Source organism: Hemitrygon akajei, chromosome 10, assembly GCF_048418815.1.
Source record: "Hemitrygon akajei chromosome 10, sHemAka1.3, whole genome shotgun sequence".
Taxonomy (NCBI): Eukaryota; Metazoa; Chordata; class Chondrichthyes; order Myliobatiformes; family Dasyatidae; genus Hemitrygon; species Hemitrygon akajei.
In genome coordinates, this window is record NC_133133.1 from 28,495,548 (window position 1) to 28,521,140 (window position 25,593).

General features: G+C 41.6%; 1 protein-coding gene across 4 annotated transcripts in view; it reads left to right on the forward strand.

Annotated features, from left to right (window-relative positions):
- Positions 1-3,536: 3,536 nt before the first annotated feature.
- LOC140734253 (serine/threonine-protein kinase PAK 3) overlaps positions 3,537-25,593 on the forward strand; it is a 240,468-nt gene continuing 218,411 nt past the window's right edge. For 3 of the 4 annotated variants that reach the window (XM_073057968.1, XM_073057974.1, XM_073057975.1), the window contains exon 1: positions 3,643-3,788. The gene's annotated coding sequence lies outside the window, so the exon portion shown is untranslated. Of the gene's footprint in view, positions 3,556-3,642; positions 3,789-25,593 lie in introns of those variants that run through there. The other variant, XM_073057972.1, reaches the window with a different exon arrangement.

Genomic DNA, 25,593 nt, shown 5'->3' on the forward strand with positions numbered 1-25,593 from the left:
GAAAAAAGCTGAGAAAAAAGCAGGATTAATGTTAGCGGACTTGGTTGGTGAAGAGCCTGTTTCAGTGCTATGAATTTTTGACTTGTAGTTGAAGGATGTCTAGATTCTTCAATGAAAGAATAAAGGTCCTGTTGTTGGGGATATTGGTAGAAGGAGATCCTCTCTACGAATAGGGAAAATGGAAGCCACAGAAAATCATTTAAATGTTACTCGGTGATTCCATGCTCTTAGACAATCTGCTGCAGGAGAACTGACTGCGGGATCATAGAGTCATGGTTGCAATCTCCTGAGGTACAAATGTAAGGTCTATTTACATAATTCCATTCCCCTCAACACAAATAATGGCCTAATGAACAGAAATGAAGAGCACAAAAGCACTGTTGAGTTATAAGACGCTTTTCCTTTAATAGTTGAAGTAAACCTCTTGAGAATGTCATCAAACTTGCTGAGTGGTTTCATTAAGGGCTAAACATCAATGGTATCTTATCGCTTGTCCATTTTGCCAAAGCTACCATTTCATCAGTAATATTGGGGAGTAAAAGGACTGAATGCTTTCAGTAGTAAGGATGATCAAAGAACTACTAAATGAAAATAAGAAATAAGGATTTTTATATGTTGGAAATCCAAAGTACAAACCAAAACACAGTGGCTGACAATTTTAATTCCTATTCCCATTCTAGCTTGTTGGTCATGGCCTCCTCTTTTGCCACTTGACGTCACTCTCAGGGTTGAGGAGCCCCACCTCATATTCCGGCTGGGTAGCCTCCAACCTAAATAGCATAAAAATCAATTTTTTCTTCCTGCTAAACTTTTTCCCTCCCCCTTCCCTCTTCTTCTATTCCCTGTTCTGGCCTCTTATGTCTTTTCCTCACCTACCTATCATTTCCCCCTGTAGCCCCTCCTTCTTCCCTTTCTCCTATGGTTTATTCTCCTCTCCTATCAGATTCCTTCTTCTCCAGCCCTTTACTTTTCCCACCCACCTGACTTCGCCTTCTAGCTAGTCTTCCTTCCCCTACCACCACACTTTCATTCTGGCATCCTCCCACTTCCCTTCCAGTCCTGAAGAAGGGTCTCAGACCAAAACGTTGACCGCTTATTCATTTCCGTAGATGCTGCCTGACCTGCTGAGCTCCTCCAGCATTTTGAGTGTGCTGCTCTGGATTTCCAGCATCTGCAGAATCTCTTGTGCTTACAAACAGAACATGCTGGACATACTCAGCAGGTTAGTTAAGGTTAATTTAGTTAGATTCTAACTAAGAATCTTCAACCAGAAGCATTAACTCTATTGCCCTTTCCAGTGTTTTCAGCACTTCATTTTTTTTCAATTTTTGAAATATTATTATTACTGACACACAGATCACAAGTGACATTCTTATTCAGATGGTTGAGCACAGATTAAATGACCTCCCACTTTAAAAGAAGACCTTCAGTCTTACAAGCACATCATTAAATCCTGATAGAAATAAAATATAGCAAAGAAAAATTTCAATTTTTGGATTAGAAATTATCTAAGAAAGAGAACACCTTTAAGATATGCTTTGTTCAGAAAATACATACATGCCAATGGAGTAAAAACTGGAAAAGATTCAACTGGGCAGGTGTCCAGGAACAAGCACCAGATTGCATGGCTTTTTCCAGCTCAGCCACTATTTAGATGAAGGATTATCCTACAGATGCTTCAGTCACTATTTCTTGTGCTAAGTTTGCTCCCCAATATTGAGACTATGCATTTCATTCTTTCAACTAAGTCATATTATTCTCCAGTGACAAATGTATTTCAACACTTGCAAGTTGCCCCCAGTGATACCTTGCACCTTACAGTAGGCAGGCCATTATCTGCTTCCTCGTTTCTGTAGTGACTTTCGGATCTGAAAGAGTATTTCTACTCTACTAAGTTAGTTTGTGACCTGCTGACTGGGTGTGGTGTTAACTGTGGCTTTCCGACTGTTCCATCTTTTCGGCTGTCACTACAGAAGATTGTTCATTTGCCTCAATGTCCATCATACCTCCAGGCCAAGGGCTCCAAGCTCAATCTAACCAAGGGTGACTAAGGTAAACACCTGAGGTTCAGTCACAACAAATATGTGAGAGGCACTTGTTAAGCCCTGGTAAAGATGAATATGAGAAGACAGCACAAGGTATATGTCACAACACATAACCACCTTACGGGGCAGTTAGTGACGTTGCCTCACAGCTTTGGGCACCTGCATTTGATTTCAAACTTAAGTGTTGTGCGGAGACTGCAATGGGTTTTCTTTGGCTGTTCTGGTTTCCTCCTGAGTTTCAAAGCTGTTCTGGTAGGTTCATTGTTTTCTGTAAAGTACTCATTATTGTAGTTTAGCAGGAAACAGAATCAAAGTGCTGTTGATGGTATGGGGGATAAAGAGTATGCCACAAAAATATGGAGACAAAAGGAGAGATAGAATGGGACTAAAGGGTTTACTCTCTTGGCAGACAGTGTGGTCCTCTGATGGGCTGAATGGCTTAATTCTGTGTCATGGCAAGATAAGATATTGTTAGGAATACTCCAGATTAATGTCAGAGTCACACAGAATTCACACAAAAACAGACCTTTCAGACTACCAAGTCCACACTGATTATGAACCATATGATTCATACGACATTAATCCCACTTTCTATTCTCCCAACATTAGCATAAATTCTTCCCAGATTTACACTGACCAATTAACCGATCAATCTGCAAATCTTTGGCCATGTGGGAGGAATATAGAACCCCCCAGAAAAAATCTACATCATCTCTGGGAGAATCTACAAGTATTAGTCTTTTTCCCAGGACTAGGGAATCAAAAAACTAAAGGACATAACGTTTAGGGTGGGGGGGGGGAGGGGATAGAATAGAAATTTATGGGCCAATTCTTCTCCAAGAGGATGGTCTGTTTACAGAATGAGCTGTCGTAGGGTGTGGGTGAGGCGGGTGCATTAACACCGTTTGAAATGCATTTGGATAGGAAAAGATCAGAGAGATGTGGGTCTAATGCGGGCAGATGGGAATTTTGGTTGGCATGGACCAGCTGGAAATGAAGGGACCTGCTGCCATGCTTTGCTCCCCTATGAGCACAAGGCCAAGACTGAACCTGAGTCTCTGGCACTGTGAGGCAGAAGCTTTAAGAGATGTGGTGGTGTGACACCCACACGTCAAGGTCAGCATCAGATAATCGAACTACTGCAATTTATCTTCATTTCCTTGGGGGAAAGGGAAGCAACCATTGGTGTTGATCGTTGGCTGTTCTGACCACTGTCCAGTAACGTCTGCAACTATCAGCTGTAATACCTTCCACAGTTGAAATATCTATTTCACTGCCCTGGCTCGCACAAGAGTAGCTAGTTGAGAAAGCGGCTGTTAAGTTAACAAGTTTCTTTGAATTAGGAAGGGGAAGGGTTAAACATTTTTTTAAAAAAAGATGCAGCTCAGCAATGTACTCAAATAGCATCGTGGCAAATCCCCTGGAAGCCCTCGCCGTTACTTCAGTCATCAAAGCAAATATCTGTAAATAAGCGAGGATGGGAAGCAAGGTCGACTAATAAAGATGAACGGTGAGGGTTTATTTGGTCAAATGCAAATATGGAAACATGGTAGTGCTTGCGCTGAGTGGAGCAGAGGGTGCCGTGAATAATTTTGATAGGGCTACACACATTTGGAGGTTTTACTTCCGCTCTTTCCGCCATCCAGCAGGAACAATAAAAGAACAGCCTGTTAAAGAACGACTGAACGGACAGCAGGGATGAGGAGGAAGAGCTAGCTGGTAGATCGGAGAACCGACTCAGAGGTATTGCATTAAAATAAATTCCACCTTCCCCCCTCTTTGGAGGAATTGCTGCGGGTCTCACTGCGGTGGGCACACTCACGCCGACAGCGCACTGAGTTTCACACGGCAGCGGGCTGCCTGGCGCTAAGGCTCTCGGCTCTGCTATGTATCGGGAGGAGTCCCCGTGGTTCTTTCTTACAGATCTTGTCTTTCTTTTTTTTTACCGCGTTGTTAATAGTGAGGTTTCTCCACAGCGGGGTATTTAGCGACCCCCCCCCCCCGAAAACCTTCACGTTTACCCAAGTTGAATGCAAAAAAAAAAGTACATTGGGAAGCCTTGTAGGTATTAACTGTTTGCAGCATAGCCGGGATCCTCTTGCTGAATTTGTCAGTTGAGCTATGTGGATTACACCTGCTGTGGTGTTGTGGACAATAGTGCATAACCGTAAAAAAGTCAGTTTTGAGCACGCATTTTCATCTCTGCGCTTGACGTGTAACCACTGTTTAAAATTTTAAGGAAGTATTCCTGTCGACATGAATGGTCATTTAAGCAATATGCGACTCTGGTGTTGCACCAAGCTCTGCTATCTTTCTTTCTGCAATTCAGTATCCCTTCAGCTCCCGTCTGGTCGCGTTGTGAGTCCGGGTCTTCCTGCCCGTTCCAGCTGTTTTCTATGTAAACAATTGTTCAGGATTAAGGGTGCTGGGTTCTAAAATACTCTAATGGCCATAAATTGCATTTCATCCAATTTTCGTGTGCTAAACCTTTACTATGAATAGCACTCGTAACTCACGAAGTTAGCCCAAAAAAAATCATTAGAAGCGGGACTGGTTACACCCTGAAACAGACACAGTTCATGGCAAGTTCAGTTCAGTTGATTGCAGCTACCAACAGTTTGCAATGCACCATGCTCTGAAGTGTGTCACCCTTTGAAGGTGCTCTCCCCATGGCAACCATTCAACAGCAAAGCCTACTGTGGCTTTAATGGAGGAAGGAGCGCTGTCCGATTTGCTCAGAAGGATGTAGAAGACATCACTGGACATGTAGATCCAGATAGGAGATACTGTGCATGAAGTGGCCAGGTGTCCAGCCCAGGTCACTGCATTAAGAATCTGACTGGAGATGGCTTCGATCTTCTGCAGCCTGTGTATGAATCTATTTATTCAAGTAAAGCAGAAACACCTCTATACAAGGTAGAGTGGCTAAGATGGCCACTGCTAAGAACAGTCATAGTGAGCTATTTCAGTGAATGTGTCAGGAATTAGTTTTCTGATGTGCTTCGCTCAGTGCAAGGAAGAATTGTTGTGTGCTTTTTTTTTATTTGGCTTGCCAGCATTGGTGTTGGAATGTGTAGGGGGATCACGTTGTCTGCATTGGGGATTATGATGTAGTAGGCTCCTTTTTTTTCCAAAAAAATGGTCTTTCTGGGTGGTCAGTCAATAGCTTCTTGATGTACTCAGGGAGAAGATAGTGTAGCATGGCAACAGGACCTTTGGCCCATGATGCCTGTGCCAACCATCGTCCCAATTTAAGGAAACGTCTCCTTGTTCTGCTGTTAATTCTTACACCTATCGCAGCTCATCCTCTGGTTTTGCCTGCCCTCCAACTCTGACCCTAGTTGTTGTGCTACACACAGTATGTAGCAGTACATTCTCTATACTAGGTGGGTGGTCACTCCATGTAGCCTCTGGACAGCTGCAAAGACAGGAATCTCATTCTGAAGATGACTAATTCTACAGTTGTACAGATCACAATTCTGGCGCTCACATGGCTGCTGTGCTGCCACTTTGTAGTGGTTTTACAACTGCCAGTGTGAGGTGCCAGGGAAGTTGAGGGGAGCCTTTATGTCCCAGGACCCAGGTCTTCAAGTAGTTCTGGCTGTGCAAAAATATCTAGAGGAGCACGAGTAAACTCTTCTCAGGCTTCTAGCCGGGTACAGGTATCGATTTTTAACCAGCGTTTTGATTACAAAACCCTGCCATCTTCATCAGGAATGAAGCCTGGACATGTCTAGTCTGGTGGTGTTTATACCCCCGTCGTCTGTCTCTCCTGATTGGTTAGTCCTCATCCAGTCAGGTTTACACTGTACCACCTTGTTAAAAAACAAATTCCAGTTCTTACTTAAAGCAAGACCTTCATTTTTGTTAAAATTGTTTTTCTCTAGTTTTATTTCAATGGCTTCCTTCACCAGGTGGTCCTAAAAGCCACTGGTATGGCACAGTTGTTTTGTGGCGTCAAAGTCAATATTATGGAAATTGTAAATGCAATGTTCTGCTACTGCCAATTTCTCTGAGTAACCCAAACGGATACACCAGTGCTCCTTGATGCCTGTTTCTACTGTGTGACCAGTCTGGCTGATTATACGGTGCTCTACATTCACAGGGAATTCTGTAAATTCCAGCCGTCCTAATTCCCAGGTCGTCTGTGGAGGATCAGAGGGATCTTGGGGTCTGAGTCCATAGGGCACTTAAAGCTGCTACGCAGGTTGACTGTGTGGTTAAAAAGGCATATAGTGCATTGGCTTTCATCAACAGTGGGATTGAGTTTAAGAGCTGAGAGGTAATGTTATAGTTTTATAGGGCCCTGGTCAGACGCCTCTTGGAGTACTGTGCTCAGTTCTGGTCACCTCACTACAGGAAGGATGTGGAAGCTATAGAAAGGATGGAGAGGAGATTTGTAAGGATGTTGCCTGGATTGGGGAGCATGCCTTATGAGAATAGGTTGAGTGAACTCGACCTTTTCTCCTTGGAGTGACGGAGGATGAGGGGTAACCTGATAGAGGTGTACAAGATGATAAGAGGCATTGATCGTGTAGATAGTCAGAGGCTTTTTCCCCCAGGGCTGAAATAGCTAACACAAGAGGTGCTTGGAAGTAGGTATAGAGGAGATGTCAGGAGCAAGTTTTTTTACGCAGAGAGTGGTGAGTGCGTGGAATAGGCTGCCGGCGACTGTGGTGGAGGCGGTTATATGAGGGCCTTTAAAGAGACTCCTGAATAGGTACATGGAGCTTAGAAAAATAGAGGGCTATGCGTAACCCTAAATAAATAAGTACGTTTGGCATAGCATCGTGGGTTGAAAGGCCTGTATTGTGCTGTAGGGTTTCTATGTTTCTATCTTTGACCTGCATAAACTATGATTTCAGCTTACTTACGAGTTTGTGAATGGTATTAATCCAGTATTTCTTCAAGATCCTGCAATCCTTCCAGAAACCACACAAATATAGGGAATATGGTAACTGGCTCCTCCTCGTTGTTAGGTTTCCTGGTTTTTCTGTTAGCCCTTTCAAGGGTCCGATTGACTGGACAACAAAGATTTTTCTTCCTGAATACCTTTAGGTGTATCTTATGAATTTTGGGCTACTAATCATGAAGATCACCATGAAATTTCCCTGTCATGCACCATTTATTTTTAATAAACTTATGTTTATTATCTCAATTCATAATTCAAGTCAATTAAAATGTTCCCTACAATGTAAACTGGAAAGATCCCTATCTTATCCAGGCATGCATGAACAGGCATGTCTGCTGCATGGCAGGACAGGTTTTAGTCATAATTATTGGGTTCAGGACTGTAAGGATGGAATTTGCTATCACCAGGCACAAAAATTTCTATGAAGGATTTTGATATTTGAGACAGATGCTTCCCAGAATAACTGATGCCAAGATTAAGGAAAGCATTTTTGTTGGTCTACAAATCAAACAGGTCATCAGTGACAGGCAGTTTGAAGAATTTCTAGTGGGACCGGAGAAAATCACATGGAAGGCATTCAAGGAAGTTGTTGAAATTTTTCTCGACGTCTACAGAGCACCAAACTGCATGCAGCTGGTTGAAAGCATGATTCAGGCATATAAAACCATGAAATGCAACATGTCACTATAGGTTCATTTTCTGCATTCCCATTTAGATTTCTTCCCTGCAAATCTTGGTGCTGTTAGTGACGAGCATGGTGAAAGGTTTCACCAGGACATTGCGGTCATGGAGAAAAGATACCAGGGCAACTGGAATCCATCAGTGCTGGTGAATTATTGTTGGACACTTAAGCGAGAAGCCTCAAACACTGAGTACAAATGAAAATCATTATCAAAATATTTTTAACTTAGTTGAACTATTGCAAAGCATCAGCACCATTATGCAATTAAACACATTATATTCAATAAAAGTTAATTTGTTATTTCTGCAAATTCCTACATGACACAAGTAGTCTGAAATTATATTTGTGTTCATCTTCAAACAGTCTATCATAAACAAAAAAAAATTCTGAGGAAGCAACACTCTTGAAAAAATTTGTTGTCCAGTGTGTGTTCACCTTGTAGCCATTCTGTAGGAACGTTGTCCTCGTGGAGACTCCAGGTCCAAAGTAGTTTTCGCGTGGTTAATCAAAGTTGAAAGAACCTTCTAATTTGGGAAGTGTGATGGTGGATGTTATTCTTAAGGTATAAGTCTGTATGAATGGGTTTCTGATAGACACCATGTCTGAAGCTACCATCCAGTTTCCATCGTATTAGAATGTCCAGGAATGGGAGGCAACCATTCTTTTCTATCACCATCATAAATTGAATATTTGGATGTATACTGTGCAGTTGGCTGTGGAACTGGAGTACAGGAGGTATATCCGTTTGAGATACTGGAAGAAATCGGTAGTAGCAGAACATTGCACTTGCAATGGCCAAAATGACTTTGGCACAAAACTACTGTGCTGCGTCAAGTGAACCACCTGGTGAAAGAAGCCATTGAAATAAAAAGATGAAGGTCTTGCTCTGAGTAAGATTTGGAATTCGATTGTAAACAAGGTGGGGCAGTGGAAACCTGATTGGATGAGGACTAACCAATCAGGAGGGATGGATGATGGGGTATAAGTATCATTGGACTAGACCTGCTCAGGCATCATCCCTGATGAAGATGGCAGATTTTGTCATTGAAACGTCTTAAAATTGATACTTGAGAAGAGTTTATTTGCCATATTCACTGGAAATCACTAGATCCTTTTTCATCTCAAAGTGCATTTTCCTTGAACGAAAGCTTAAGTGTTAAAGAGAGAAGTCTTCCGAAAACCCAGTACTATCTGCAAATTGGGGGAGTGAAACCTTTTTTTTTGATGAATTAAACAGATGACAAGAATGTCTTGGGAGCCTTGGGTATCTTGAGTTAGTCAATGACTTCATGATCTAACATGAAACAAAAAATGTTGGCACATCTCTACAGGATCCACCACTAACTATTTTGCTCACTTTGTGCTAAAATTGGCACTTTTTGTTCTAATGGTGCTTTTATTGTACAAAGTTGTGTATAATTTATTTTTGAACTAGTGAACGCTGCTTACCTGATGCTACGTGCCTGTGCTGCTGCGACAAGTAAGTTTTTCATTGCACGTGTGTATACATGTGCTTGTGTATATAAGAATAAACTTGACTTTGACTTTGAAATCCTAGTGCCCAAGATGACACCTGTTCCTCACTGATGTCAAAGTAGGGAAAATCATCTGTTGTGCTTCTAGTGCCTGGGTGTCCTCTCTGATGTAACAATGAGCATTTGACTCGGAGACAGAAATCTGTCATGGTCTCTTAGCAAGAACCTGTGGTGAGGAAGTTGACCTTCATAGAAAAAAGCAATCCAGGGTCCAGAATGTGGACAGATGTCTTCTGACTGCTTTTCATTTATGTTGATAGCTGGAAATTGGCATTGTGTAGTTGTCTAATATAGGAAAAGTATCTGCTTTGTTAATGTTATAATTGTATGAATGTGTCTGATTTCCAATAGTTGTAATTTCACATAGAATTGATTATAGGGGCAGTTTGAATTAATTTATGTACAAATTACATATAAACAAATGCTAACTAGTTTCCTGCACTGAGATTTTTTTGTTATGGCAGTACTAAAGTCCTGTTTCTCATTTCCACCGTGGCCTTGTGCATGAAGCCCACTACCTGTTTTCTCTGAACTATCTCTCATTTTGACTAGAGAAGTCCAGCTACATATTGATGCTAAAATTCTTCATGCTATATAAAGTAGCTGTTGCTTTACTCACTTGGGTATGATCAGTTCATTGTCCATTGCTCTATTTCTCTGAGCTTCAATCTCCTGCTATTCCTCTGAAACCCTTGATCGGTCTTGAATATCTTCACTAAATCTTAATGCTGAGGTTTCCCTTCCAGTCATCGAACTGAAAAGGGCTTGTGAAATTGGCAATTCATATTGCTGTGGTTGCAACCTTGGTGCATGGAACCTCGTTGTGTTTTGCACTCCTTGGTATTGTTGACCTATCTCGCTCACAGTGCCCTTTCTTCATTGCTCAATATAGTGGGATTAGGCTGGCCTGAGTTCAACGTTCAGCATCATAACCATGCTACAAGCATCTCTACAGACATATTCTTTTTCCATCCTTCTTCCATCACCTGCAGGATCCCATCTGCTGACATCCTTCATTTCAGCTATACGCTGCTCTTGCCAATGTCATTAAGTGCTGAGCTTTGATCACGACTGAAATCTTAGACTGTGGTCCTTGCTTGCTCACATCTGTGTGGGCTGAACAAGCTGACCATCTGCAGCCTCAAAGCAGGTGTAAAAACCTCAGCAACCATGAGATTGTTGTGGATATAGTACAGAGATTCCCACCTCTATGTTTTCTCCCACTCCCCTGACCCACCCAGATGAGTTCTAATTGAATTTGACAGGACACATAGATGAGGCTCAAAATCTTGTGTGAAACATGAAACACTTTTAAAAGTTGGTAAGTAACTCTGGCATTAAGAGACATTTGAAATATGGTTATGTTGAAGTAAGTATATTAAGTATGATTTCTTTTTTAAACCATATTTAATTAACATAAAAATGTGAAGATTGGGAACAGGAGTAGGCTATTTGGGCCTTTGAAATTGCTTTGAAATGATCGATTGGATCGTGGCTTATCGTTCTAATTCTACAGAGCAGTTGCCGTTTTTGTCCAGATGGGCTGCTTTCTCTGGTGTTGGGGAATTCTTGCAGGAAGATTTGTGATGGAGTATAATTACTGATAAGCATTAGTCAGAGTTAATAAGCTTTGGACTTCTGTGCTTGACAGGAGTCTGTGTGAATATTTGACACCTGCTGAAATCTTTCTCCCTGAACTCTGCCGATTTCAATCTCATCCACTGATTCCAATTACAAAATTCACCTCAGAAAATGGTTTACGGTACATGTGTTTGCAGATGGCTTTGCCTCTTCATCCACTCATTCTGATTCACAATACAAGATTACTTATAGTCATTCTTCATTAAAGGAGAATGAAATGGATCTGGATCCAATGCAGCATAAAACCCACAGTAAATATACATTCTGCTGTCCATGAGGGATTATAATTTCAGTAAATCCTTAGTAAAATAGTGGATGTTGAATCAGTCATTGCCAGAAGCCCGAGATCCTTGCCATTAACTTAATCTTACTAATTTGGTGCTGTCTCCAGGTAAATCGGATCATTCCCAGCTTCTGAATCCTACTCAAAGCTGAGTGAAACTCTGTGGTATGCCTGTCCATCACAAAGCCTTCCATCTTTACACACGCAGCACCCTGACTCAGCATATTTGCCATTGAAGCTCTCAGCTGTACTGCTGTCATCTCTAGTATCAGCCAGTCTCTTTCCACTCTTTGTAAACTTCTGCGAAAGAAATCTTTGTTGTAATCCACATTGTTTCTCAAGAAACACCTCAAGCTATAAAAGCCTTGTCCTTCTCCATTTTATGGCCATAGTTTTGCGGGCTTCTTTCTTTTCCTTCAGTCCAGTATTAGTGTTGCAGATTCCATATCTTCTTCACCATCTTTAAAGTCTGCTTAAAACTCATTTCTTTAAATGTGTTCCAGAGCAGTTTCTTTAATTTTGCTTCTAATTCCTTCCCTTATGCCTGTGTGAAGTACATTGGAATGCTAAGTTAAAGGTCACTTACAGTGTGTGTGCTGTATGTGTGCATGTACATTTCTGATGCAGATGTTGGAATAATAATTTGAATGGATTTGATTTTCAAATGAATCACGTGAATTGCAGGAATGTGTTAATACCACTTGCATGGTGTTTGTTAGGTCAGTGACGGGAAGCTATGATCTTTATTTCCTGGATTGTGAGGTTAACCCCTTTGCGGGTTTCAAAGCCCTGCCAGGAATTCCATGTCCAAAACGTACGAAAAGTTCCAATAAAAGTGAGAATGCTGGAAAGACGCAGCAGGTCAGGCAGCATCTGTTCAAGAAGAAACACAGATAATGTTTCAGCCTGAAATATTAACGCTGCTTCCCTTTCCACAGACGCTGCATGATCTTTGTGTCTTCCTGGCATTTTCTCTTTTTATTTCAGATTTCCAGCTGCAGGTTTTTGGTTTAATTTTAATGTGAAAGGCTGTGTTGGCCACTGAATGGAAAATCATGCTATCATTGAGGACAACAGTTTAAAACAAGTGAACTGGTGCAATGCATCAGCAAGCCAACAAGCATGGAAATCTGGAGATGTGTACTTCCAGTACACAGTGAGCATGGTCACAGATGAGTGGAGATTTGATGAAGCTGCAAATGCCAGTTTGAAGCCCTCTGACTTAAAAGAGGAAAAACAAAATCATCTCCTCACTAATGCAGGAAATGATGAAGAGCACCGACAATTGTACGGATACGTCTCTCTGCACTCTTGAATAGAAGGATTGCACTGAGCAGCTTGAAGGTGGGTAGAGAATAAATTAATTCTGTTTCATAATTAAATGAATTTAATTGGTAGGCCTACCAAATAAATCATTGCAGGTCGTGACCTTTTGATAGAGTTTCTGTTGAGAAATAAAATGGAGGCACCATGCATGTTTATGATGTTGACGTGCAGAAAATATCAAAGTTCAAGTATACAGTAGGCAGCCGTCGATCCCATGGGTTCGTGCCTCTGGTGGACTCTGTAGGGCGCAAGCCTGGGTGGGAAGATTTGAAGAACCGCCTGTTGCCCATGCAGCGGGCTACCCCTCTCCACATCACTGATGTAGTCCAAGGGAAGGGCAAGCGCCAATACAGCTTGGCACCAGGGTCGTCGCAGAGGTTGCCAGAGTGAAGTCGTAAACAACATCAAACTGCCTTAGGGACCCCAGCTCTGGATTTCTTCCTCGGGGTTTACTCCCAAAGCCTTTCCCATGGGTGGGTATGGCCGCAAGGCAGCGGTGGTTGAAAACTCAGTGTCTTCCTTAGCCGGGCTGCCGTCCAAGGCAGACTAGCCCCACCTGCTCGAAGCAACTGGTTTTGAGGCACCAGTGGCCCACCTTTGCCCCTTCTCTTGTCAGTAGAAACAGTTCTGGGTCTTGTAGCTAAGCCACAGGTGAAGGCCAAGAGTTGGACTTGGTTGTCAGAGGCAGTTAGAGACGCACGCCATTTGGAGCACGTTATACGTAGTGGGAGCTTATCCCCACTACCACCCCCGGCTATGGCAATCTTAGGAACCATATACAACCCTGATAATTCAACATGAAATTGTTACCAATGAATCAAGTGTCCCAATTTTGCAAAGAATGCAAAGGCTACTTCAGCAAGAAGTAGATGCAAGCACTTCTGAACATATGCTAATGGTTATTTTAATGCATGTGTTTCACATTAAAATATATAGGATCTGATGGTTTCAGTTTGAAGTAGCTGTATCTTAACCATTTTATTTCAATGCCTTGTATATGCAACTCATAAAAATTACAATTTTCTATTGTTTCATAGTTCTGTTCATAAGAGCAGCTCATGGTGAAGTACCAGCTGGCAGCAGCTAACTTTAATTATAGTAACCGTCTGATAGGATGCAGTTCATAGTTAAAACAGATCAATGTTTATATCTGTATAGATTGGAAACTTCTAGCCTAGTTACATAAGAATATTTCTTGAAAGATCTCTCTGTCAGTTTCAGAGAAGCTACTTAGGAAAACCAACTGGAGACGAGGAGTGAAATGCTAATACTTCATGTGTCTTGTGATTGTAAGTGCAGAAATTTGGGGTTTTTAATCACTTGGTGTAATTATTCTGTAAACAGTTAGGTTTCAAAACTGTTGCGCATTGAATTATACAGTACTTTAGTTTGGTCTTTTATAATCAGAAGATTTGTGCTTTATTTAAAGATGCTGTCACCTTTTCAGAAGGTTTACTGAATGTCTTGAACTCATTGCTAATACTAATGTGAACTAAAAACTGCACCCCCAAAGAACTATGTGTTTTAGCAGTCAGGCATCACGTTTGCATTTTCTAAGCCCCTGTGTTTTGGCAGCTCCACCCAGTGTTGCCTTCTGCGGGTTATGTTTGATGAAATAGTACTTAATATCAGAGATTCACCAAAGTTAAAGGAAAGAGAAAAATATCAGTTTTTATATGGTGCAGACAGATGAAAATTTCCTTTAACTACAGGTAGTAGGAAATGGTTTTGCATAAATCGTTGCTGACAGGGATACCCTCCTTACTGAAAGTTCCTTCATACAGAGCGAATTTTTTTGAAATCTAATTATATCTCTAGCACGAGTAGATCCCAGACATAGAAGCTTTAGGTCCTACATTGAGACATATTATTAAGACATACTATTTTTGGAATGTGGACTCGACTGTATTGGGAACTGAATAGCATAGCAAATTAGTTCAGTTTCTGTGGCTTAATAATTGATGTAACTGAGGCTCTTGTATAATGCAAATTTATTTGATGATTGGATCAATCTTTCTTCCTTCCTCTTCTCACACATGGATGAATACACACAAACCACACCCTGGGTATAGATAACCACACTATGTGAGTGATATAAGCTCGTGCTACTCTGGAGTTCAGACAAGGACTCGGAAGTAAATCTTGACTGCATCCTTTTTGAAGCTACTTTCTCCCACCCAGGAGCAACATTTTGTTATCCCTGCCGATAATATTGCACATGTATGCTGTTGGAATCTCCATCTAATTAACCTGATTTTAACACCTTTTAGCAGTTTTATGCCATTCCCTCACTTGGTAAGTGAAGAGTGTAAAGGAAATTTTTAGGCTGATGATATGCAGCTCTCCATCAGTTGTGATTAAATTGCATAACTGGAGACTAGTTTCATGTTGCCTTCCAACGGTATCAACGTAATCACAAGTGAATGCCATGTCAATTTTTCAGTCTTTCAAATTGGGGAAGAATATCAGCTGAAGCAGTTTTATGGAATTATTCAGCTTTGAATATTATTCAGCTCTCACTAGCCTTACTGCAACTAATATAATTCCATTAAATTGATGGATAATTATTGAAATCTGCATTCCTTCAAGTAGTAAGATAATAGTTACAGCCTTTTGTTCAAACATTTGCCTGTTATAGATTACAGCAATTTGAGATGCTTAATGATGTAAATTTGCAAGGAGCCAAGTGGAGTAACAATTGCAATAATTGTCATCTGTTGCCAGCGAATGCTTATCTTTGAAAGATAAATGATGTTGGAATGAAGTGTATAAAGTTGAAGGTCAAATTCATCATGATCTAAATAAGCAAGAGGTACTGAGAAACTGTTGTCAGTTTGAGATTAAAACAAAGCAGAATTTTGTTGGAAATATTCACGGTAGTGTAGTGGTTAGTGCGAGGCCATTACAGCTCAGGGCGTCAGAGTTCAACTCTGTCCTCTATAAGGAGTATGTATGTCCTCCCCTGAACATAGGGGTTTCCTCCAGCTGCTCCGGTTTTCTCCCACAGTTCAAAGACATACCGATGAGTAGATTAATTGGTCATTGTAAATTGTCCCGTGATTAGGCTGGGGTTAAATCGGGGGTGGTGTGGTTTGAGGGGCTGGAAAGGCTGTACACAAAAAACCTCTTTTTCCTACATTGAGTGTGAGGATCTATGTGATCAGAAATTTCTTTTCTGCTCTCAGGATGAAGCTGTTCATTCTAGAACAAAGGAGATGTCCTCCTTTTTCAAAGATAGAGACTTCCCTTCCTCCACCATCAATGCTTTCCTCAACCGCATCTCTTCCATTTTACGCACATCTGTTCTTACCCCATCCTCCTGCCACCCTACCACGGATAGAGTCCTTTTTGTCCTCACCTACCACCCCAACAGCCTCTGCATCCAGGACATAATTCTCTGAAACGTTCACCACTTCCAACAGGATCCCACCACCGTGCACATCTTTCCCTCTTCCCCCCCCCCCCCACTTTCTGCTTTCTGCAGGGATTGCTCCCTTGTCCATTTGTCCCTCCCCGCTGATCTCCCTCCTGGCACTTATCCTTGCAAGCAGAACAAGTGCTACACCTGCCCTTACACCTCCATTCTACTACCATCCAAGGCCCTAAACAGTCCTTTCACTTAAGGCGATAATTCACCTGTGAGTCTGTATAAGAAGATAGCAAAGTGTTTTCAGATAGCTATTTCCTCAGTTCGTAATGTAATCAGAGTATGCATTATGATCAGAGATTAAGGGAGCTAGGGCTTTACTCTTTGGAGAGGAGGAGGATGAGAGGAGACATGATAGAGGTGTACAAAATATTAAGAGGAATAGATAGTGTGGACAGCCAGCACCTCTTACCCAGGGCACCACTGCTCAATACAAGAGGACATGGCTTTAAGGTAAGGGGTGGGAAGATCAAGGGGGATATTAGAGGAAGGTTTTTTACTCAGAGAGTGGTTGGTGCGTGGAATGCACTGCCTGAGTCAGTGGTGGAGGCAGATACACTAGTGAAATTTAAGAGACTACTAGACAGGTATATGGAGGAATTTAAGGTGGGGGGATATATGGGAGGCAGGGTTTAAGGGTCAGCACAACATTGTGGGCTGAAGGGCCTGTACTGTGCTGTACTATTCTATGTTCTATGTCACATACTGTGTTTGGTGCTCCCAGTGTGGCCTTCTGTACTTCAATGAGACCTGACGTATATTGGGAGACCACTTCACCAAGCATCCATGCCCCATCCACCAGAATAAGCAGGATCTCCCAGTGGCCAAACATTTTAATTCCACTTCCCATTCCCATTCTGATATGTCCATTCATAGCCTCCACCACTGTCATGATGAGGCCACACTTAGGTTGGAGGAACAACACCTTGTATTCCATTTGGGTAGCCTCCAACCTGATGTCATGAGCATTGATTTCTCTAACTTCTAGTAATGCCCCCACCCCCTTGCACCATTTCCTATCCCCTTTTCCCCCTCTCACTTTATCTCCTTGCCCGCCCATCGCCTCCCTGTGGTGCTCCTCCCCCCCCCCTTATTTCCATGGCCTTCTGTCTCTTTCACTAGTCAACTTCCCAGCTCTTTATTTCATCCTTCCCCTTCCAGGTTTCACCTATCGCCTTGTATATCTCTGTCCTCTCCCCCCACTTTTTAAATCTACTCCTCAGCTTTTTTCCCCCAGTCCTGCGGAAGGGTTTAGGCTCGAAATGTCGACTGTACTCTTTTCCTAGACGTTGCCCGGCCTGCTGAGTTCTTCAAGTATTTTGTGTGTGTTGCTCGGTTTTCCAACATCTGCAGATTTTCTCTTGCTAATTGTTAATTCTTCCATGCTACTTAGGAATGTGGGTTTGTTCCATTTATAGAGAAGAAGTTCAGTAATGAAAGTTACCTTCCTCCACAGCACAATGTTTTATTTTGCAGGCCTGCAGTATACTGAGATGTAGGACCCCTCAGTGCTCCAACATTCTCTGAAATTATTTCAAGCTGCAGCTCCTCTTAAACGAGTGATGAACACCAAAGCTCTGGCTGCAGCTGACTAAGTGGGAATGTGTAACTTGGATCTGTTTGCAAGGCTCATTGTTGGAAAATGCCAGAAGATCATTTTGCGCGGGAAGTTAAATTAACGTGAAATGCCTGTGCAGTGCAGTTTTGCTTTGGGTGCGAGGAAGTTAGCATTCAAAAGCGTGACCTGTTAGCTATGTTGTTTGGTTTTTATTTCTAAGTAAAAGTGTTGCTCCAGTGACCTGGGTTGAATGCCGAACTTCTGTCTGCGTGGTGTTTGCGTGTTCTCCATGTGACCACAGGAGCATTCTCATCCAGTGTTCCGGTTTTCTCCCACAGCCGATGGATGTGTGGGTCTGTAAGTTACTCAGCCACGGTAGATTGCCCCGGTGTGTGGATTATTGGTAGACTATGGCAAGAGTTGATTAGAATATGTGCAGAAAAAAATTAGTGAAGAAATGGGATTGCTTTTGGGGGTTAGCACAGACTCAAAGGGCTGAATGGTCCCCAGTGTCACAGAAAAATATTAAAAATTTATATTTACCTACAGTGTGCTAGAAAGTTTGTGAACTCTGTAGAATATTTCTGCATAAGTATGCCCTAAGATGTGATCATTACCTCTGATCTTCAGGTAATCCTATACTGGATAAAGAGAATCCAGTTAAATATCACTAAAAGCATTATACTTGTTTATTTATTTATTGAGAAAAATGATCCTATATTACCTGTAGTTGTTCGAAGAAGAATGTAAACCTTTGCTTTCAGTAACTGCTGTGACTCCCTTGTACAACAATAACTTCAGTCAAATGTTTCCTATAACTCTTGATCAGCCCTGTATATCGGTTTGGAGGAATTTTAGGGCATTCTTCCTTACAAAACTGCTTCAACTCTGGGATGTTGGTGGGCTTGTTGCATGAAATACTTGCTTCAGGTCCTTCCACAACATTTATATAGGATTAAGTTCAGGACTTTGACTTGGCCATTTCAAAACATGAATTTCTTCTTTTTGAACCATTCTGTTGATTTACTCCTGTCTTTCGGATCATTGTCTCGTTGCATTTACCTAACTTCCATTAAGCTTCAGGTGACAGATTTCTACCCTGGCATTCTCCTGTAAAATGTCTTGATACAATTTTGATTTCATTGTTCCTTTAATGATTGCAAGCAGCCTCAAACCATGATGCTCCTTCCACCATGCTTCACAGTTGGGATGAGGTTTCGGTGTTGGTGTGCAGTGCCCTTTTCCCTCCAAGCAGAGCAATGTGCATTTCTGTCAAAAGTTCAACTTTTGTCATATCTGTTCACAGAACATTGAGACGCATTTTAGAACATCCAGGTGGTCTTTTGTAAACTTGAGATGTGCAGCAATATTTTTGTTTTGGAGAGCAGTAGTTTCCTCCGTGGTGTCCTTCCATGAAACCATTCTTATTCAGTGTTTTTCTTATAGAGATGCATGAACAAAGACTTTAACAAGTTCTAGAGATTTTTGCAGGTCTTTTGCTGTTACCCATGGGTTCTTTTTCACCTCCTTCAGCATTGCACATTGTGTTCTTGGTGTGATCTTTGCAGGATGCCCGCTCCTACGGAGAGTAGCAAGAAGACTGAGTTTCCTCCATTTGTAGACACGTTCTCTTACTGTGGACTGATGAACACTCAGGTCTTTAGAAATGTTTTTGTAGCCTTTCCAGCTTCATACATCTCTACAAATTTTCTTCTAAGGTACTCTGAAAGTTTTTTTGATGGAGGCATGTTGCACGTAAACAGATCTTTCTTGAGAAGAGCAGGCTCTGTCAGTAACCTGACTTTGTGTGTTTTTCTTTAATGGGGCTGGACACCTGTACAACCAACACTTATAATCTCATCTCATTGATTGGAACACCTGACTCCAAATAGCTTTTGTTGAAGGTGTTACCCCAGAGGTTCACATACTTGTTCCAACAAATACATGTAATATTGGTTCATTTTTCTCAATAAATAAACAAGTATAATTTTTGTCATTTATTTAATTGGGTTCCCTTTATCTAGTTTTAGGACTTGCATGAAGATCTGATCACATTTTAGGTCATATTTATGCAAAAGAGAAAATTCTACAGCATTCATAAACTTTCTAGCACCACTGTAATTCAGATTTTGGTAATTAGTAATGTAAAAACAGCAAGAGAAACTTCTTTGGGTTGTGGTTGGAGGTGGTGGAGAAGTATGTGGTAGATAATAGAAAACAGTTGCTTTACCAAAAGCTTTTAAAACAAAATTAAAATGGTGTAGCATTTAATTTAAATTTTTAACATACAGAATTTTTAACACTCTATTTTCTCCTTGAAGCCCCTCTGTTCATCTCATCCCTGTCTGATAGATTTCTGGGACTTCTGATAAGAATGTATAATTGACTTCACAATCTCACAGAACTCAGGACAAGTCTGCAGACTTTCATTTTTACATCTCCCTATGTCAAATATGTCCCTTTTATAGAAACATCAGATCCCCTGCTGATACTGTTCTAATATCAGTGTGTAGGAGGTGTGATTAGCTCGTCTTTTGATATTCATTCCATTTTTCTCTCATTTCTCACACTTTCAAATGGTTTGAAATGTCTGGCCTTTACTTAAGCTGATATCAAGAAAGCGCTGAGGAGAAGAATTGTACGTAGACGCACAGGAGATTCTGCAGATGCTGGAAATCTTGAGCAAAGCACAGAAAATGCTGGAGGAACTCAGCTGGTCAGGCAGCATCTATGGAGGGGACTCCTGATGAAGAGTCTCAGCATGAAACACTGACTGTTTTACTCCCCCCTGAACTGTTGGGTTCCTCCAGCATTTGGTGAATATTGAAATTATGAAAGTTAATTTTGCTGCTTTGAACTTCAGTACAGTGCTACCTTTTGGCTATTTTTGTCTATATTGTACATTGGAAAAGAAAAGAACATGCATGTTTCCTACAACCATTGAAAGCATTAGTTGCTTCTTAGAATCCAGAATGATTCCTTGTATCATTCAAGCGTGGTACATTTTGAAATTATGCTACACATGTAACAATTAGGAAATATTTTACTGCTGGTAAATATTTTTGCAGAGATGGAAAATGAACAGATTGGTAGCCAATAAAGGGATATGCAGTGATGATGAGAGTTCATCATGTCCAGTGTTGCATGACATGGGTGATGGTGGTCTAGGACCATGAATGTTTTTGGCAAAGTCTCTACAGAAGTGTTTTGCCATTGCCGCCTTCTGGGCAGTGTCTTTACAAGACGGGCGACCCCCCCCCTCCCCCCCCCCTCCCCAGAGAGTGCCTGCCTGATGGCAGTGGCTGCAGAACCAGGGCTGTGATGTGCACATGCACGCTGCTCGTAAGACCATTCACCAGCTGTTCCCATGGCTTCACGTAGCTAAGCAGCTGCTACACCTTAACCAAGGGTGAACCGAAGACAAGCGGAGGAACGGAGCCCCCTACACCTCCTTTGGCAGAGACACATCTCCGCCGCACCACCCTATGACGAGAGTTATCTAAACGTAATAAACACCCGGGTTTAAATACCTAGTGAAGTACTGGGCTGCAATTACATAAATCATTCTGAGATTAGATTACAGTAAGTATTCTACCTTTAGAGAAGTTTAATGAAAATTCAATGCTAAATTGACATTTAAGAAAATCCAAATACAAATAAAGAGGAGATTTTTTTTGTATTCCATTGGTATAATTGAAGTGTTTAACATAGTGATAGGGTCATGGTAGGTAGATGCTGATCGCCAATGGTCTGGGAGTTCAAGTTGAAGTTTAATTGTCTTTCAGCCACACATGAATAAGCCAAATGAAACAGTGTTAGTCTGGGGTCAAGATGCAAAACACAGTGCCAACAATCACACACAGCGCAAGGCACATAAAAGATATTGGTAAAATATAGTTCCACAAAAAATGTGAATGTTACAGCAGACTGCAGTCGAAAACAATACAGCTGGTCTTCTGCTGAGGAACACTGGGAGGGGTGCAGTATGGACTCCAGCTCGGACGCTGTGTCACGCTGACTGCAGCGGAGCGCCCCGACTCCAACGCCTTTCTCAGTGCAGTGTGAGGCATAGTCCTCGCTCTGACCGAAGCTGTGCAGCTCCCGCACTGTCCGCCGATAGTTCAGTGAATTGGACTTGCAGCATTCCACATTAACAATGTCCAACAGGGTCTTGTGGTCACAAGAAACGTGACGAAGGCAATCTCTTGCTGTTGGGCTGCGCACCACTTCCATGCGCCGACTCCTCCGGTGCCTCTCCGACTCAGGCAGTAGGATGAACTGTATCGTCTCGGTCCGAAACGTCGACAGTGCTTCTCCTTATAGATGCTGCCTGGCCTGCTGTGTTCCACCAGCATTTTGTGTGTGTTGTTGTTTGAATTTCCAGCATCTGCAGATTTCCTCATGTTTGCTCAAGTCCAGCTCCTTCAGTTTCTCCACCAATGAGCAACTCACTCTTGGGGTGGACCTGCAGTTCTTTAAGTTCATAATGTCCAGCAGGGTCTTGCAATCATAAAAAAATACTTTTATAAAAGACAATGAATCTCTGTTTGACCCTGTAGAAGCCACTGTGATTGAACACTTCGCTATCTTACTGGATGTTACTAAATACAAGTTAACTAAAAGAATCTCAGGATGCATTAGAAGGAATTTTACTTGAGACGGAACAAAAATGGTGTTTGAGGTTGTTTTGATGAAGGAAGAAATGATATTACACGTCTTCTCAAATTCAAGGTAAAAGTTAGAGCAGTTAGAACATTAGTCACATTCTGGATGTACCTTTGCGTGCTCTCATTGAAGTTTGAAACTTCTGGTGTTTATTGATGCATTCAAAGAGCTGATCCTTAAGTTCCCTTTACGAAACACAAGATTGTCATTAGTTATTTAGTATAGAGTCCTGACAGCTTATTTGATAAAGATCAGTATATGGTAACTTTGTACTCCGTCTTTGACCAGAAAAAGAGGGGATTTTAAAAAAAGACTAAGATAAGACCCTCCCTTTTCCCATATGACTGGCAATGTGGTGAATCATATCATTGGCCCAAGTTACAGTAATGTGCAAAAGGCTTAGGCAAATGTAAAAAGAAATTCTGTAAAGCAAAGATGCTTTCTAAGTGAAATTAAATGTTTCTAAATATCAAAAAAATTACCACAAAGAATAGTTAACAGTAATAAACTAAATCATATCAGTATTTGGTGTGACCACCCTTTACCTTTAAAACTTCATTAATTCTCTTGGGTACACTGTCAGGTAGTTTTATATGAATATTGGCTGGTAGGTTGTTCCAAGCATCTTGGAGAGCTTACCATGGTTCTTATGCAGACTTTGGCTGTCTCGCTTACTTCTGTCTCTCCAGATAATCTCAAACAGCCTCGATGATGTTGAGATCAGGGCTCTGTGGAGGCCGTACCATCTGTTACAGAACTCCTTGTTCTTTTCACTGAAGATAGTTCTTTATGACCTTGGCCGTGAGTTTGGGGACATTGTCCTGCTGCAGAATGAAGTTGGAGCTGATCAGGCACCTCCCTGATGGTATTGCGTGATGAATAAGAACCCGGTTGTACTTCCCAGCACTGGGGATTCCATTAATTCTGATCAGATCACCTACTCCATTTGCAGAAATGCAGACCCAAACCTGCAGGGAACCTCCGCCATGCTTCACTGTTGACTGCAGACACTCGTCCACATAACACTCTCCCAGCTCTTCTACAGACAAACTGCCTTTTGCTTGAAACAAAAATTTCTAATTTTGACTGGTCAGTCCAGGGCACTTGCTGCCGTTGCTCACCATCCCAGGTGTAGGTGAGTAACTTGGTTTGCTTCCTCTTCAGTAGGAATGGCTTTTTGGCAGCAGCTCTTCCATGAAGACGACTTCTGACCAAACTTCTCCAGGCAGTAGAGGGGTGTACTGGGGTTCCAGTGGTTTCTGTGAGTTCAGAGCTGATAGCAGTGATGGACCTCTTCGGATTTAGAAGAGACATCGGTTGGATATATTTCTCGTCTGCTGCACTCAGATTCTGGGCTGACCACTAGATTTCTGGTCCTCAACCTTACCCGTTTCTTTGTGCTGCTTGAGAAGAACTTGGATAGCACACCTTGAAACTCCTGTCTGCAGTGGAATTTCTGCATGGGAGAGACCTTGTGTCTTGTTGCTATGCTTACTCTTGCTTTGGTGTAAGAACTGATGACTTGCAGGTTAAACTGTCACATCTGCCACCCCCTCACCTTTTAGTTTGGTTGTCCTTCACCCAGTTTGATTCCATCGTCACCCATTTCTGTTTCAGTTAATCAGTTCAGTTGACTTGTGTCATTGATCATTAGCACCTGTTTGTGATCTTTGTTTAATCAAGCACTGGCCATATATCTACTTTTTTTTAAATTTGAGAAGTGGTCTGTGACTTAATGTTATTTTTCTCTTTAATTTTTTGGAAAATGAAAATTTGCTCTTTTCTATTGACACTCTAATGCAGAAGACAAAAAAAATTAAACATTTGAAACAAATTTATTTAAAAAATCCAGGGTGCCCAAGGCACAGTACTGTACCTCCACCACCCATCAATCTGTCAACTGACCAGCTCATAGATACCCCATAGCAATTCGTGATTTCAGCAAGTCTACCACTACCCTCAGCTCTACAATCACATCCCTCGACAACCTCCACCACCCTCCCTGCCCAACTAGTCCTCTTGAACCCTCTCTCCTTGCCTTAAATGAGGCCATTTCAGTAGGAATGAGACAGTGGATTTTATGTGCTATTAAATTTTCCAACAGCTTATACTACATTGATCGACCTACCTCATGACATCTGTTCATTTGCCTTCACAGGACTGTTCGTGGTATCATTTCTGTAACCTTCCTTTTGAACTGAGATGTCCAGTTCTAAACTGGCACTGGACTATTGAAGTTTAAATAAAGGAATTCCAAATTAGATGAAACTGCATCGATCCATCAAAGTCGTAACTCAAGGGCAACATGTGGGGCAGTTATGGACATTGTTTGCACATAAAAAAAATACTAATTTTCTTTTTTTAATTAATTGAGTTTTTACAATGCGACAAAGCAAAAAAAAGTAAGAGAGGTTTATACAGTGCAAAACGAACATATCCAAAGTACAGTTCATAACAGTTAAGAAAAGCACCCATAGTAGAATCATACTAATTTTCTTGAAGATGACATGAAATATCAGCCAAGAAATGACTCGAACTGCTTTCTGAACTTCGTTTCAGTACTCTGCTGTCTGTTACTTATTTCAGTATCAGAATTTAATCAATATAACTATCAACTCGCCTCTGGAAATGAACCTTGGCACTGTTAGAAAAGCATTTTGGCACAGCTTTGTAAAACTATTTATTAGTGGACATCCTTTATTCTAATTTGAATGTGATGTAATGTGTATCTTCTGCTCGTTTCACGGGATGGCACAGGAGCGTAGTGGTTACCATAACACTCACAGCGCCAGCGATCTGGGTTCAATTCCCTCCAATGTATTTAAGGAGTTTGTGCATTCTCCCCGTGACCATGTAGGTTTCCTCCAAGTGGCCTTGTTTCCTACCACATTTTTTTAAAATGTCCAGGTTGGGGTTAGAACTTGTGCAAACCAGCTGGTGGGAGTATTCAAGGACATTTTCAACCTCTCGCTGCAAGCTCCCACTTGCTTCAAAAAGGCAAAAATTATACCAGTGCCTAAGAAGAATAATGTGAGCTGCCTTAATGACTATCACCCGGTAGCATTCACATCAGCAGTGATGAAATGCTTTGAGAGGTTGGTCATGACTAGACTGAACTCCTGCTTCAACAAGGACCTGGACCCACTGCAATTTGCCTATCGTCACAATAGGTCAACGGCAGATGCAATCTCCATGGCTCTTCACACAACCTTAGAACATCTGGACAGTACATGTTGTTCATCGACTATAGCTCAGCATTTAACAGCATCATTCTCACAATCCTGATTGAGAAGCTACAGAACCTGGGTCTCTGTACCTCCCTCTGCAATTGGATCCTCGACTTCCTAACCAGAAGGATTGGTGATAATATCTCCTCCTTGCTGATGATCAACACTAGTGCACCTCAGCGGTATGTGCTTAGCCCACTGCTCTACTGTCTCTATACCCATAACTGTGTGGCTAGGCATAGCTCAAATACCATCCATAAATTTGCTGATGATACAACCATTGTTGGTAGAA